The sequence below is a fragment of the Protopterus annectens genome, chromosome 16.part0 (assembly GCF_019279795.1).
Source record: "Protopterus annectens isolate FY-2018-M chromosome 16.part0, PAN1.0, whole genome shotgun sequence".
NCBI classification, from domain to species: Eukaryota; Metazoa; Chordata; order Ceratodontiformes; family Protopteridae; genus Protopterus; species Protopterus annectens.
In genome coordinates this window covers 780,334,529-780,349,503 of record NC_056750.1, presented here as the reverse complement: position 1 = coordinate 780,349,503, position 14,975 = coordinate 780,334,529, and positions in this window count along the sequence as shown.

The window sequence follows — 14,975 nt, the reverse complement described above, 5'->3', positions numbered from 1 at the left end:
TTTTATCACAGGTGGTCATGACAGTGAAAGTGTGGGCCCTCTGCCACCTGATGTCAGTGTACTATCTCTTTTAGAACACATCACTGTTTAAATCTGCAGCAACTTAACTGGCTTGAACTGTCTAACATGCTACTTCTTTCCCAACTTACAGTTGTCCATAGAGCTCTATACCAAAGTCAAAATACACCTGCACTTTCTAACCTCTTAACCACATATTCTAATCTAAACTCCCTCCGCTCATCAAACAAACTGCTAGTTTCCTTGACAAAATCTAATAACCTAGCTGGTGACTCCCTCTTCTCAAATGCCTTGGGTAAACACTGGAATCAACTTCCTACTGAACTTACTTCTATGGCATCTACTACTTTGTTTAAACAAAAACTTAGAATCTACCTGAAAAGCCACTGGATGTGTCCCTGTTCAAATCCTGATTAAATGCTAATTCCTTACCTACCACTCCTCTCCCTTTTCTTACGCCCCCCCCCCCCCTTAACTGGCCTTTCACCACCTTGCCTCCTTCTCCTCACAAATCCTATTCCTTGTGTCTCTGACCCTATTCCCAGGAAGCTTATATCTTTATCAACTCTACACTGCCCTTCTACTGCTTTTTTTTGCTAACTCCTGTCCCTTTACTCTCTTCTCATGCTACAATATGTAATTATGCTAAAGATGATAGTATTTAGATAGTCTGGGTAGTGTACTTCTTTGTAATCTAGTTTTAGGTTTCAATGTTTTAGTTCTTTTCCCTGGTCTCTCTTATTATTTATCAGGTTCTAGAAGTTGTATTGATGTTTAATAGAATGTATTTTAGTTTTTCCAGTTGCCTTCTTTTTGTAATCAAGATGCATTGGTTGAAGTGTTACAAGTCTATAACTTGTTATTTGTAACTTGTTATTTGTACTCATTATAAATCTCTTATGTCCATATGTGGAGCTTTTCTCCCCGGGCCTCTGCTGAAAATGGAAATATATCCAGTCAGACTAGCCCGGTTAACAAATGTAAAATAACTGGTGCCAGAGCCATGGCCTAAAGTTAAATGCCAAAAAATGCATAGTCATACCCTTCGGGAAAAACAAGGTTACCCCTAGCTACCAAATAGGTGGCAATCCACTAAGCACAGAAGAAGTTATCAGGGACCTGGGGACCCAGGTTGATAGTAGTCTGTCATTCGACACCCATGTAGCTAAAGTAGTTAGGAAGACCTTCTACATTGCCCACCTTATCATGAAGGGATTCTCATCTAGATCAAGGGAGGTCATAGTCTCCCTATACTCATCACTCATCAGACCAATGATTGAGTACAATGCCCCAATTCGGAATGTATATGACCCGACACTTGCAGCAGCTGGAGAGGCCACAAAAGTTCCTCACCAAAAGGATAAAGGGTCTCAAACATCTGTCCTATGCTGCCCGACTGAAAGAACTCCAGCTCTATTCAGTCGCTTACCGCTTGCTCAGAGGTGACCTTTGCCTAACATACAAGGCTATGTCAAACCCAGATTTGATGAATATGCTTCACCTCAAAAAATCTAGATCCGTCAGAGCCACAAGGGCGGGAGACTTAAACCTCGACACGGCTATTAATAGGACGTGCTGGAGGGATAGATTCATCACCCAAAGACTCCCTATGCTGTGGAATAAAATCCCGGTATATGTGAGACAGAGCACCTCGCTGGCCTTGTTCAAGAGAAATCTTGACCAATGGATGGGAAATCGCAGATATACCCCAGGGATTACCTCAGTGTCACTGCTCAACAGAGGCACAGCAAAATAATGGGTATAGTTCCCCATACTAAAGGGGTGGCGTAAGCCACAAAACTATGGGCTAGGCTTGTAAATGCCCTCGGGCAGATAGCCTAGTATGAACCTATGAACCTATGAACCTATAAATATTAGCAGACTCTGATGATGATGGTGGTCAAACTAAGCCACAGTCAGGGGGTGCAGTGGTTGAACCTGACACTGAGGTTGACATACAGCCATTCCCTGCAATTCCAACAGACACAGCCAGTAGGCCTACACCTACCCATTCCAGTGACACCACAGATACTGGACAGGTGGAGGGTACAGCCATTGATCAGGGAAGTGTCATTACTGTGGCTTCAGTGCCTGCTGAGTCTGGCTGTAGACAAAGTGTGTGTGAGGTGCCACTCAGGAATTTTAATAGGGGCACCTGCAGCGGGCCCGCTGTCCCTTCTCTGCCTGGTGCAGGTGTCTCTTCCTGTGCCGCTCCACATATGTTTAGGGCCATCATGGAGACACAGGCATATTCCCATAGGTGCTCCAGACAAATTCTCAGGGTTGTAGATATGGCAACAGACTGGCATGCGTGAATGCCTCCACCATGTTGCCGATTCCATGGATCAGGTGAATGACACATTGGAACATGGGGTGTCTGTGATGGAACATCTGTTAGGAGTGAACAGCATCCTCAAGGGCATAGGTCAGCCACATCATCTGCTGTCAGCCAATGTGGTTGTGCCCAATCATGCTCCCATAGTGACAGTACTTCCACTGCACCATCAGTGAGTGTGCTGTTCACACCCAGATGTGGCAGGCCATGGGGCTATGGTCCTGGGTGTCCCTGTGAAGGGAGCTCATCCAGCAGACAGCCACATTCAGGAAGCAGCAGTGCATCTGATTATAGGTGTGGACATGCCAATGCAACTCCTGGCAGAGAAAGTTTTCATGGTCAGGGACAGCAATGAGGGACCACCAACACTACCATGCATGGCTCATACTGTCAAACATACCAAGACATAGACTCAGCATACAAAGCTTGACTGTGTCCATGCAGACTCTCATACACCAATTTCACCTGAAGGACCCCTACAGACACACACCAACAGTTATATGTTTCAGCTGTGGAGCTTCAAACCCATTTTGTCTCACTGCCCATTTGTTTGTTTATCCAGATGTCTGCCGGCTTCTCTTTTGTACTCACACTCACTCACCAACCTTTGGTGTCAGCTTGGGCCTCCTGCTCCCCCACACAACACCCTGTGCAAGTGATGATAACTGTGCCATATCCCTCTTTTCTATCTTTTGGATTCAGGGATACATAAGGTTTGTGTCTGATGCTTAGTGTACATAGCTGACGTAAAGTGCTTAGTAGATCTGCATTTGTGCTGTTGAAATGGTAATTTTACCTTCGATTTATATTGGCACTGGAAAGTTACACAACTGATACCATCAAAATTTCCCAACACTATTGTGACTGATGTTAATGAATTTCCATTACAAATGGATGGTGCTAAACTGGGCCATGCATTGGCTATCACTACTTTTGAGGGAGTACGACTGTGTGACTCTTTGACGCATGAGGCCTACTACGTAATAATGAACACATATAAGTCACACAAGTCTCTGCTGTCACATGTTCAGATCATTACTGTGCCAATCTCCCACCTTTTAGTTGCTTACAGTACCAATGAGTGTGCTACAAGGATACGGCACTCATTCCTGTTATTACACAATACACTCCAGGTTCTAGACTTACTTTGTAAATGCAGCAGTTGACAAGGTTGTAGTTTAGTGCTGACTCTGTCTGATGCAAGCAGTAAACAGCCAATACATGGGGAGGTAATGGTTGTGTGAGTTGCCTGGCTTCAATGTTACTATATGTATGTGAGTAGGAGGACAGTTTTAGGCCTTAGTTGGTAAATGAGTGTGCTATACATTGTCTTTTAGCCAACATAAGGGCATACAGAGCATACCTATGTCTGCCTACACCCACAGCAGCTGGTGGTTCACCCTTCTGACTCTCCATCTGACTGTGATGACCATAGCATTGTTGGTGAGATGTGTGCCCCTTCCCCTTGCTGATCCTGCTGAAGCTGTTTCCTCAGGATTATGTTGTGTAGCATGTACATGTCCATGGATTATAATGCAGGACTACCCCAGATGCATCCAGGCACTGGAACCGTGACTTCAGCAGCCCAAACACACTCTGTATGACATTTCTGGTTGGTGCTTGTGCCGCATTATGGCATTCTTCCATGGGTGCGTATGCATTTCTGATGTCTGTCATCAGCCATGGTTCCAGTGCACACCCTGCATCCCCCAGTAAATGACCCTGTGGGATATCCCCCCTAGCAAACATCTGGTACAGCTGGGAGGTGTGCCAGGTATGTGAGTCATGGTAACTGCCAGGGTTACCAGCACACATTTTCAAGATTATTCTCTGGCCTTACACACGACTTGGCAGTTGATACAGTGGTAGCCCTTCCTGCTTATGTACAGCCTACCCCTTTCCCAAGCTGGTGCCTTCATTTCTATATGTATGCAATCTATGGTACCCAGTACATTAGGGTAGTGTGCTACATGGTAGAGCTCCTGCATATTTCTGGCCCTCACCTCAGAACTACAGGGAAAATGTATGTGGTCACTGGCATGCGGGAGCATAGCATTGAGGAATTGGTGGAGGATCCTGGATGCTGATGCTTGTGACACCCCCAGCATATCCCCTGTTGGTCTCTGAAAGGTACCTGTAGCTAAAATTCTAAGGGGTACACATACCTTTGTCTTCCATGGGATGAGTTCCCCTCAGTTGGCTCTGGGTCTGAGTTGAGGATGGCAGAGGTCACAGAGTTCCTGTAGTGTCTCCCTGTCCAGTCTGTAGCGCTGTACAATTTCCATGTCACGTAGGTTGTGATAAGTTAAATGGGGCCTGAAAACTCGTCTCCTTCCCAGCCTAGACCTATTAGCAGCATCAGCAGCACTGGCTCCAGCATGTAGCACATACAAATGGCCACTAACATTTTGTCCATGTAGACACCTTTCCATGGCTGTATCCCAAAGCATTTGGAAATCAATGGAAAAACAGGCATGGAGTCTACACGGATGCTTTATAGCTTGTTGAATAGCTCCACCATGTTGGATTGGTTGATTAGCATGCAGTTCAGCTGCTTATGCTGTAATTAGCATACCTCAGTATTTACCTGGCTTGTGGAGAGGTGTGCACCTCTACACGGTGCTTACTGAATCTTAAACTTTCTTTGATGTGCACACAGTGAAAAACAACAGCGTAGACTTTATTGAATCCTGGGGAAAGTTTATTTTCTTGCTCATGTAAGCAAATACATTAAACAGTTGGTTACTAATGTCTCATCATCACTTCCACGAAGTCACTAAAAGTTGGAACTCTAACCTGCTGCAAATAAAGCAGACAGACAAAACACACACCTTCAGTTTGCTACTAAAATAATATCTAAGCAAAAAACTGACTCTTCTACTGCTCAGCTCTCGGCTATAATAAACATTTTTGGCCGCACCTTCTAACTTTCCTGTAAACACTTGTTTTTTCCCACTTTCACCTTTTTCTCCTTCATGCCAGTAGGATACTCATTTAATCATAAGTAGTAGCTTAGTTTACATAAATTATATCTTTTCTCTCTAATTACATCAACCGCTATCTCACTGTTTCCTGTCACAGTTTCATCACTCTGTGCCCTCATCTATCCAAAACTAACACTCCTTATAACATTCCAAGTAGCCCGAACCATTCTCCCTTTCCTAGTTACTTTACATCTCCGTCGTAAATGTAGCGATACTTCCATAGCTGTTTTACTACTAACAAATAATACTATATTCCATTGTCTACCATCTTCCGTCCAGTCTAATATTTCCATAGTTAAGCCACCTCCTCTTTTCATTATTTTAATTGCTATTAATCACAAGTAATATTACAGTATTTTTGTAATGTTATATCTCTCTTTGCTATATACAAGCATGTGCCTATTTCTTATGAATATTCAGCATTGTATATATCTATGCAAGCTATGTACTTCCTTTATTATTAAATGTTTATGTAAGTTTTTGTAAAGATTTTTCTCTCATGTATGTACACTTACCTATATTTTGTATTCCTTAAGATATCATGTAACTGTATCTTATGTACATGTCCAAACTGATGTTAAATGCAGAGCTTTTCTTCCCAGACCTCTGAGAAAAGGGTTTTGCTTTCCTGATAAGCAAAGATAAGTAAATAAATCTGCTAATTCCAAATTCTAAGTAATAAGATTTTCAGTGTGTGTTCTTAATACACAATCACTACCAAACTCTTCAAGGACTAACTGTCTTTAAATAACAAGCTGAGAGCTTTTTATATACTTTATTGTTTAAACTATGGCTTGTCCTGCTTCCCTCCTGTAGGTTGCAGACCTCATATCAGGAATTTAGCGTACTCCCTAGGCTCCGTACATCATGGAAAGCAATCAAAAGGTCAAGGTCGCAATCAATAGGTCAAGGTCTGAATATAAGAAGCTGATACAACCTTCTTAACCGAAGGTTTCAGGATGAAATTATTGCTTCTTCCTAATGTAATTGTAAAATATAATGTGACACAGTTTAAGACAGCTTTTCTCCACTATAAATGACTTCAGAAATAGAATGAACACACTCTGACTTACAATACTTCTACCCACACACTTCCCACACTTCCCAAGGTAGACTCACAGATTTCACAGCATTATGCGAACCATTGCTGATGCACACATTAATGTGATAAAAAAGGATCTTCAGAAATAATAAACTGTAACAACATAGTACATTTTGTTTTCTCAGTACTATTACCTAAATATATTGTTCGTCTATAACTGTATTTTATGCGTGCATACACTGGAAATTGGCTTGCACAGTTTGATTGCGCTCTGTTGTTAGTTGCTTCCTTGCACTATAGCCAGGATTCAGAAAGGTTACCACAAGTGGAAGCCCTTTTTGCCACTAGCAGTAACCATTTCCAGTTCACATAAAGCCCTACCACAATTCTTATCTCAAAGGGGTGTAACACCATGGTGGGCTCTCTGGTCTAATGCAAATGCTAATGAGGCATTCTAGGAAGAGTGGTATATGGTAATTAGCCATTAGAACTATGCATTAGTTTTTTTTAATTTTTTTTTACTTGTGACATCCCTCCACTGGGCCAGTGATCAAGGAGCCTCAATCCTCACCACTGACATCAGGTGGGGAACGTTCACTTTGAGAGGAAAATAGACATACACAGTATTTTTATATGCAGGTCTCTGCACCAAGCACAATTTCCCTTAACAGCACACAGGGAACACACACTCCAGTCCTGGGGCTGGACTTCCTCTCCAGGCCCTAAATAAGACTCCACACTGACCACCTCAGAGTTGAATCATCAGCCAGGTATTCCAAGCCAAGTCCTCCTCCACCCTCTGTGTGAAATGGGTGAAATTTTCACCCTCCACTGAAAATGGACCTACGTCCAGTCGGACACACCCAGTCAACAAATGTAAATAAATAAATAAATAAATCAGTGCTCTGTGTCCCTGTTCCAAGTAGCTGTCACACACACTCTTGAGATTTGATTTTTGCACACACACACATACACACACACACACACACACACACACACACACACACACACACACACACACACACACACACACACACACACCTGGGAAAGGCTGACACAGATTTACCCACTATGCCACCTCCACCCAGACTATAAGGTAGATACTGCCACCAGAACACCTCAAAGCCAGTTACTCTAAGGTTCTTACCAGGATACCCAACCATACTTAGTAAAATTAATACTTATACAAATGGTAGTATTTCCAAACAGCAAGACTTTCAGGAATGTGAAGCCACAGTGCCACTAAATAAATACAAGTGCTCTCAAAGGATAACATTTTCTAAAAGACCAGACACTATGAAAGTTTTAGATATATCTAATAAAAATAAATATGAAAATACTGAATATCTATTCACAATAAACACCAGTTTTTCAATTCACCGGAATATAAAAATAACAAAGACGGAAAAATTCAGACAGATATAGAAAAGAATATTTAACTAATTTCACTGCATTTCATAACTGACTGAAGAATTACAGTTCCCTATTTACTTGCTAGAGCAAGACAAGATGAATGTAGATGAGTGTCTCTGTGTCAGGTCCAACAGCAAAGAGTGCCACTATCATATCTCTCACTAGTATCTAAATACAATTTCAGTGCTGACTACAGAATGACATTACCTCTGGTCACCTAACTATAGTTCCCACACTACCCCCTCACTGGATACTGAGCCAGGATTTGGCACAGATGTGTCACAATGCACACATAGAACTTTAACTAAAGGCTTAATACAACTTCTGGAGGCTATAAAACAATTTCAACACTTCTACCCTTCCTGCAGAAAGGCTTTTTATAGACATCTCATCTCTGGCTATATTCAGACTTGTGACATAGAAAATTTATGTCCCTAAATCAAGTCATTTCATTTCAGGTTATTTTTCTTAAGGTTAGATGGGCTGATCTTAACTCCTCCCTTCCAGTATCCTCTGTTAAAATATATACATTTAATCAGTTAAATGAATGCAGTCTTACATACATGCATATTTCTTTTCTGTCCAGCAGGACCCATTGTTGATACATTTTTTAACACAAGCAGCTTTACAAATATTTTTTTTAACACAAGCATCTGTACAAATTAGTTTGATATTCAAATGACATATAATTCTTTACAAAACGCCAGCTAGCTATGCTGGCATATGCTACACATGCACTGCCCTACTCTCTCTGGCACAGCTGGCACTATCTCACATCATCACATTACTATATGTGCTTTTCTGTACTTTGTTCATAATACAACCAAGAGGTGTCTGAAAATATTATTTTAAGGAGCAGTCCCCCTACTAAATTAAAGAACATGAATAACTATATTAAATATGAATTATATTCATTTTCCTCAGAGTGACAAATCATAGTAGGCAGACAGTTATTTTAAAACCTTTGGAATGCATTTCATCTAGTTGGTGACCAAGAAGAATTTATTTTAACAGTTACCTCACTACCCTTTCCTGTGTAATGCATTTGAATATTACATTTCTAGTATAATTTCACAGCAAGGTAAATAATAGTCCAGTCAATAACCCAATCAAAAATGGTTTGGATAACCTTTGAGGAACTCTTCAGGGTATACTGGCAAATTTTAGATAGTCTGTATACTTAATAAACCAGATGTAAGACAATTAGGATAACTCCATTCTAGATACAGTGAAAAGAACTTCAGCCATAACTAAACACTTTGTGGACTACACAGACTAACCTTTACATTCTATTTTGTAAACAACAGGCTACTGGAGATCCATGTCACATTGTTGACCATACAGAACACTGAATGGCTAAACATCAAGCCATAAATATCAAACCTGTAAACTTTGACTAAAGAAAACACCAAACTATTTTTTTTTTTGCAGGAGATCAATCCTGAGAGCACCCCCCCCCCATTTTATATATATATATATATATATATATATATATATATATATATATATATATATATATATATAAATTATGCTATGCAATGTAGTGGGGAAGGGACAAATCTCTAATCCTCTATGTACTGTGATCTCATACAAGAGACATCCTGTTCCCGTCCATGCTACCATGTTCTTTGGTTTAATATTTACTGCTCAGTGTTTAGCCATTCAATGTTTCGCACAGTCAGCAGTGTAACACAGACCCAGCTAATGGACATTCACATGGTTTATATGCAGTATTTCAGTGTTAGAATCTTTGAATTTGCTGCAACCATTTTTTGTACAGATTTTTTGTTGTTGTTGTTTGTAGAGGTCTCACTTGCTGGCTCCTGTATGCATATGCTGTGGGACCTTTTTTAGCTTTTTTTACAGTGAGTTTTCCAAACATAGCTAGGCTCTTCATTTATACTGCAATGATGAGCTTGAATAAGGACAAAATGTGTCTGCAGCTAGAAGAGTTTGACCTGCTGATTTAATGCACTGAATGCACTTGGCACATTGCCTTGTGGTACATTTAGGTGCTAACATACTGAAACACATTCATTTTTCTGGGGAAATTTACATATATGCCATGTTGCCTTGATAAAAAGAAGTTTGCAAATATTGGACCCATTCAAAAGATCTGCTGTTGTACTTCTCACCATATAATTTTATATTCAAAATATTCTAGCACAATTTCCTAAGAAACATTCACATACATACTGACATATTGTATATGACGTTACAAAGTTCAATAAAAAAAGTCAATATATGTTTTATATATATATATATATATATATATATATATATATATATATATATATGATGTTTGTGATTTTTGGTTTAAGAAATCTCCACTGTATATCTTTGCGGGATACCTGCATAAATATTCAGGTGGATTTGCTATCTTCAAGCGGCTATTGGTTTGTGGATGGGGTTTAGAGGAGAGTTTGGTAGTTGTTTAGTGCATTTTATTTAACAGGGCAATGCTTACATGGGGTGAGTTTTTGGTTTTGTTGGTGCATTATGTGAGAGGTACGTTAACTGTTATTGGGTCAGTTTTTTTAAATTTGGCTATGTGGGTTTTCAGCATTTTGGATTTTCGGAGTTGTCATCTTGGTGATTTGAAAGTCTGTCTACTGACATTTTGATAATGTCAAGTAGGCAAATACATACATATGTCACTTTCTATAGCTGAAAGTATTTTCATTCAGGAGAAAACAGGAGTACCCAGAGAAAACCCTCATGAACTTTCTGGGGATATGTAGACACTAGATAAATTACACCCCAGCTAGAAATTGAACTGGATAATCAAGAGATGAGAGACAGGAGCTCTAAGTTGCATCGCTTTGCTACACTGCCTGGAGCACCCCTGTCATAGAAGTATAATTAAGTAAGTGCTGTTAAAATGAAGCATTATCAAAATTAACCTTCCCTCCAACAAAAATTTCCAACAAGAAAATATGGACATTTCTTCAAGTAGCAACAGTAGCCAAGCGTATAGACAGGCATGGGTTCTGTACACTTTTTTGGAACAATTTATTTATTAAATGCAATTTTATGTGCTAGATTTTGAAATGCCCTGGCATTTTCAATATATTTTTATTTATAAAGTTACAGATTTTGTTTTCTGAAGGTTTTTTTCAATTGTACTTTCACAATTTACTTAGCAAATGTGAATATGGAGGTAATATCCTTACCATGTACAATATCAAATTTTACAGTGCTTGATGCAAAGAGTGTGCTGTTTTTAAATCCTAAAAAAAAAAACAAAAAAAAAAAAAAAAAAAAAACGTATGCTCTTTGCTCCTAATCAATACCAAACCAAATAAAATAACTTAATTCAGCAACCCCTACTATCCTTCACTCATCAGTTATACAATGCCAGTCTACCTCTTCTAACTTTAATATTGCAAACTCTTTATCTTACTTTTATTTATTCCTAACATCTCTTCCGTAATTCACCTTATCTATGTCTTAAAAAATCAAAACTGTAACCCATACAAAACGTCTGGGTGTCCTAATTAACAATACCCTCAGATTTGACCAACACATATTACAAGCCATTAAAAAGCACACCAAAAGCTCTGTTGCCTCTACAGAAGCAAACACTACCTGAGACATGATTCAAAACAGACACTACCTTCCACCCCTACTATATACCTCACCTAGTCTTACAAATCTAAATGCTACATTTAAAGATAAACACTCCACCTGTTACAATAAAGTACCCACATTTGCTGCCAGTCTTACATATAGGACTCTTCAATGTTGAGCTCTAAAACAATGACCTGGCTTGAGCTACTCAACTATTTGGCACACATCATCTTATTCCTGCACACAGTTTTATATGTGCACCAAAAGAGGTCAAGCACAAAAAGATACCCTGCAGCACTAACCTACCGGTGGAGACGCCTTCACTCATCCAATAAGCTCTTTGTAATCACAACTAAGTCTAATAACTCTCTATACTCCCATTACAAATCTAAACCCTGGAACTATATTCCAACATACCTAAAACAGACCATGAAACTTTCGGCATTCAAGCCCTTACTAAAATAACACGTACCCCATATGTGATTGTGCACATGCTCAGAACCATATCTCTTTATAACCTCTAACCCCTTCTGCACAGTGAACATTTCTACCACTCTTCCTCAATTTCCTTCCTACCCGAATCCTCAGTTTACATTTCAATTTCTTTCTGACCTTACCATTTTATCAATCTCCTTCACATACTTAGCACCACACTCTTATAACCAGGTTCAGTGTTAGTAAGTAGCCTAGTATTCTTACCCCCACTATCCTTCACTCATCAGTTATACAATGCCAGTCTACCTCTTCTAACTTTAATATTGCAAACTCTTTATCTTACTTTTATTTATTCCTAACATCTACACTGTAATTCACCTTATCTATGTCTTAAAATATATTAAATTGCACTTAGTCACCAGCTCCCTCACAGTGCAGAGCATTTGGTCATTACATCTGACTCTAATACTGCAGAAGCTCTGCCACAAGGGTCAACTCCTTAATATTTTCACTGAGAATTTTGTCTTTGTACGATAGCCTGTGGTCATTACATCTGACCACCATACTGTAGAAACTCTGCCTTAAGGGTCACCTACCAAACATTTTCATTTAGAATTTTGTTTTTGTACAATAGCCTGTGATCATTTGTCACAAGGGTCAACTGCCAAACATTTTCACTGAGAATTTGTCTTTGTGTAATGTAAGCAAATTTAAGTTGAAGAACCTTGTTGTGTATTAATGTCATCTACTCAAATACATGCCTGCCTCTGCTGGAAATTAGTTTTTAACATCCCTACTGACAGAGTTGTCCTTGCACTTTAAGGACCACTTACTAATATGGCTTCTGTTCTTTCTCTTGACCAATAAATTATACTGTAGTTGCCAGTTAGTCTTCCTGGCTGACAGGTTTCTACATTCAGGAAATAATAGAAAACCTGTTCTACTTTGTACCTCTCTGCTACTTGCTTTGTATTGGCTATAAACTGATTACTCTGTTATAATTTGACCTGGGAGGGTGGGGGGCAGCCCACTATGCTTGGCCTTGCTTCGCTCCCCTACCCTACTCCAATTCTCACTGAACCCTCCTTACTCTATTATACTTCTTACATACACATTTCACTTGTTACACCTGTTCCCTATCCCACCCAAACAAGCTTAATACTGTCATCCTGTTTCTTTTCACCTAATTCCTAACTTCCGTTTAATCTTTTAGCACCATTCCCAGCTACCTTTCTCCCTCCCATACTGCTTTGCAGTATATACCTTCATAGTCACACCCCTCCCTAACAGAACCTATCTATTCCACATTGTATTTTCTACTTTTCCCAAATAAACCTTCACTTAATCTTATTTTACATACATTAGTATACTCTAGTCTTTTAAACCACCTATGCCTTACATTCCAGAGGAGATACTAGGACAATCTAACTCTCTTTCTTCATAGAAAATGCTTCTTTCCTACCTACTCTCTATCAGACTTCACCACCACTAAATATTCTTCTACACTATAACTTCTTTTTCCTTCTTTATTCCTACTTCCCCTCTACCTGCCAGCTATAATACACAGATCCCTTTACTTAATCATACTACAACTCAGCTTATCCTCTATTCTTCTCCTGCTACAGGGCCATCTTTCATCCTACCATGACTCTAACAGCCATCAACATATCTCCAACTCTGTCCCAACCACCTATTCATACTTCCTTCCTTCAGTCTCCGTACATTGCGCCAAACCTATTTAATGACAGTCCTCACATTTACTCCAAATATAGACTGATTAACTCCATTTCGAGTCAAACCAAAACAAAATTAAGTGGAAAATTACTATCCAAAAAACAAATATCAATAATTCCCCAATATACTAAAATCCTTCTAGGCAGAGAAATTCACCCTAATCCTGGCCCCACCTATCACAATGAACAGTAAGCCAATTCAGTTCCATGTATTACCCTAACCATACAACAGTCAACCCCCAACCCCAGTAATCTAACTTTTGCTGCCATAAATGTTAAAAGCATATAAAATAAAATTGCTGAACTGCATGTCTGGACTGCCCAGCATAAACCTGACAATCTCACTGTAAGTGAAACCTCATTTGACATCATTTTTTGGGTGTGACGGAGTCAACGGTGAGTCAACAGTGAAACTTGAACATCAGAAAAACATGCTTTAATATTTGTTATACTTTCAAACCACTTGCATCTTTTTCATCAGGAGTGCATCCAGAAATTAAATTAATTGCAAAAACAAATGTATGAGGAGTGTATTGCTATACTTCTCATATACAAAGAAGTTTTTTTGTTTAAGATTTTCATATTTTTTTAAGTTGAAAAGGTATGCTGTCTAGACGCATATATATTGGATCGAGTTTGCAGTGTGAAAGCAGATAGCTACATTCTGTAAGGTAATGTACAATTCCAAAATTCCTGGTTATGCATCTGACAATAGCCATAAAGAACCCTGTGATAGTCACTATTTCAAGCCCTGAAGAAACTGACTGCAGTAACTTCACGATGGAAGAGAAGGAAATACTTCTGCATATACTTACTATGGTGATAAAAGATCCAGAACAGGCTATGCACATTACACTACCGAAGAAGAAACTGACTGCAGTAACTTCACGATGGAAGAGAAGGAAATACTTCTGCATATACTTACTATGGTGATAAAAGATCCAGAACAGGCTATGCACATTACACTACCAAGAAGAAACTGACTGCAGTAACTTCACGATGGAAGAGAAGGAAATACTTCTGCATATACTTACTATGGTGATAAAAGATCCAGAACAGGCTATGCACATTACACTACCGAAGAAGAAACTGACTGCAGTAACTTCATGATGGAAGAGAAGGAAATACTTCTGCATATACTTACTATGGTGATAAAAGATCCAGAACAGGCTATGCACATTACACTACCGAAGAAGAAACTGACTGCAGTAACTTCACGATGGAAGAGAAGGAAATACCTCTGCATATACTTACTATGGTGATAAAAGATCCAGAACAGGCTATGCACATTAGACTACCGAAGAAGGCATGTTATTCCTGCTAAAACAGAACACCTACTTATGTGGTAGGATGCAGAACAAGGAATACATGGCCCATAAGTATATCTTCTGGCATCCTGCTCCACAGTGCTGACATGAGCGAGGCCCATCCCTGACCCAATCCTA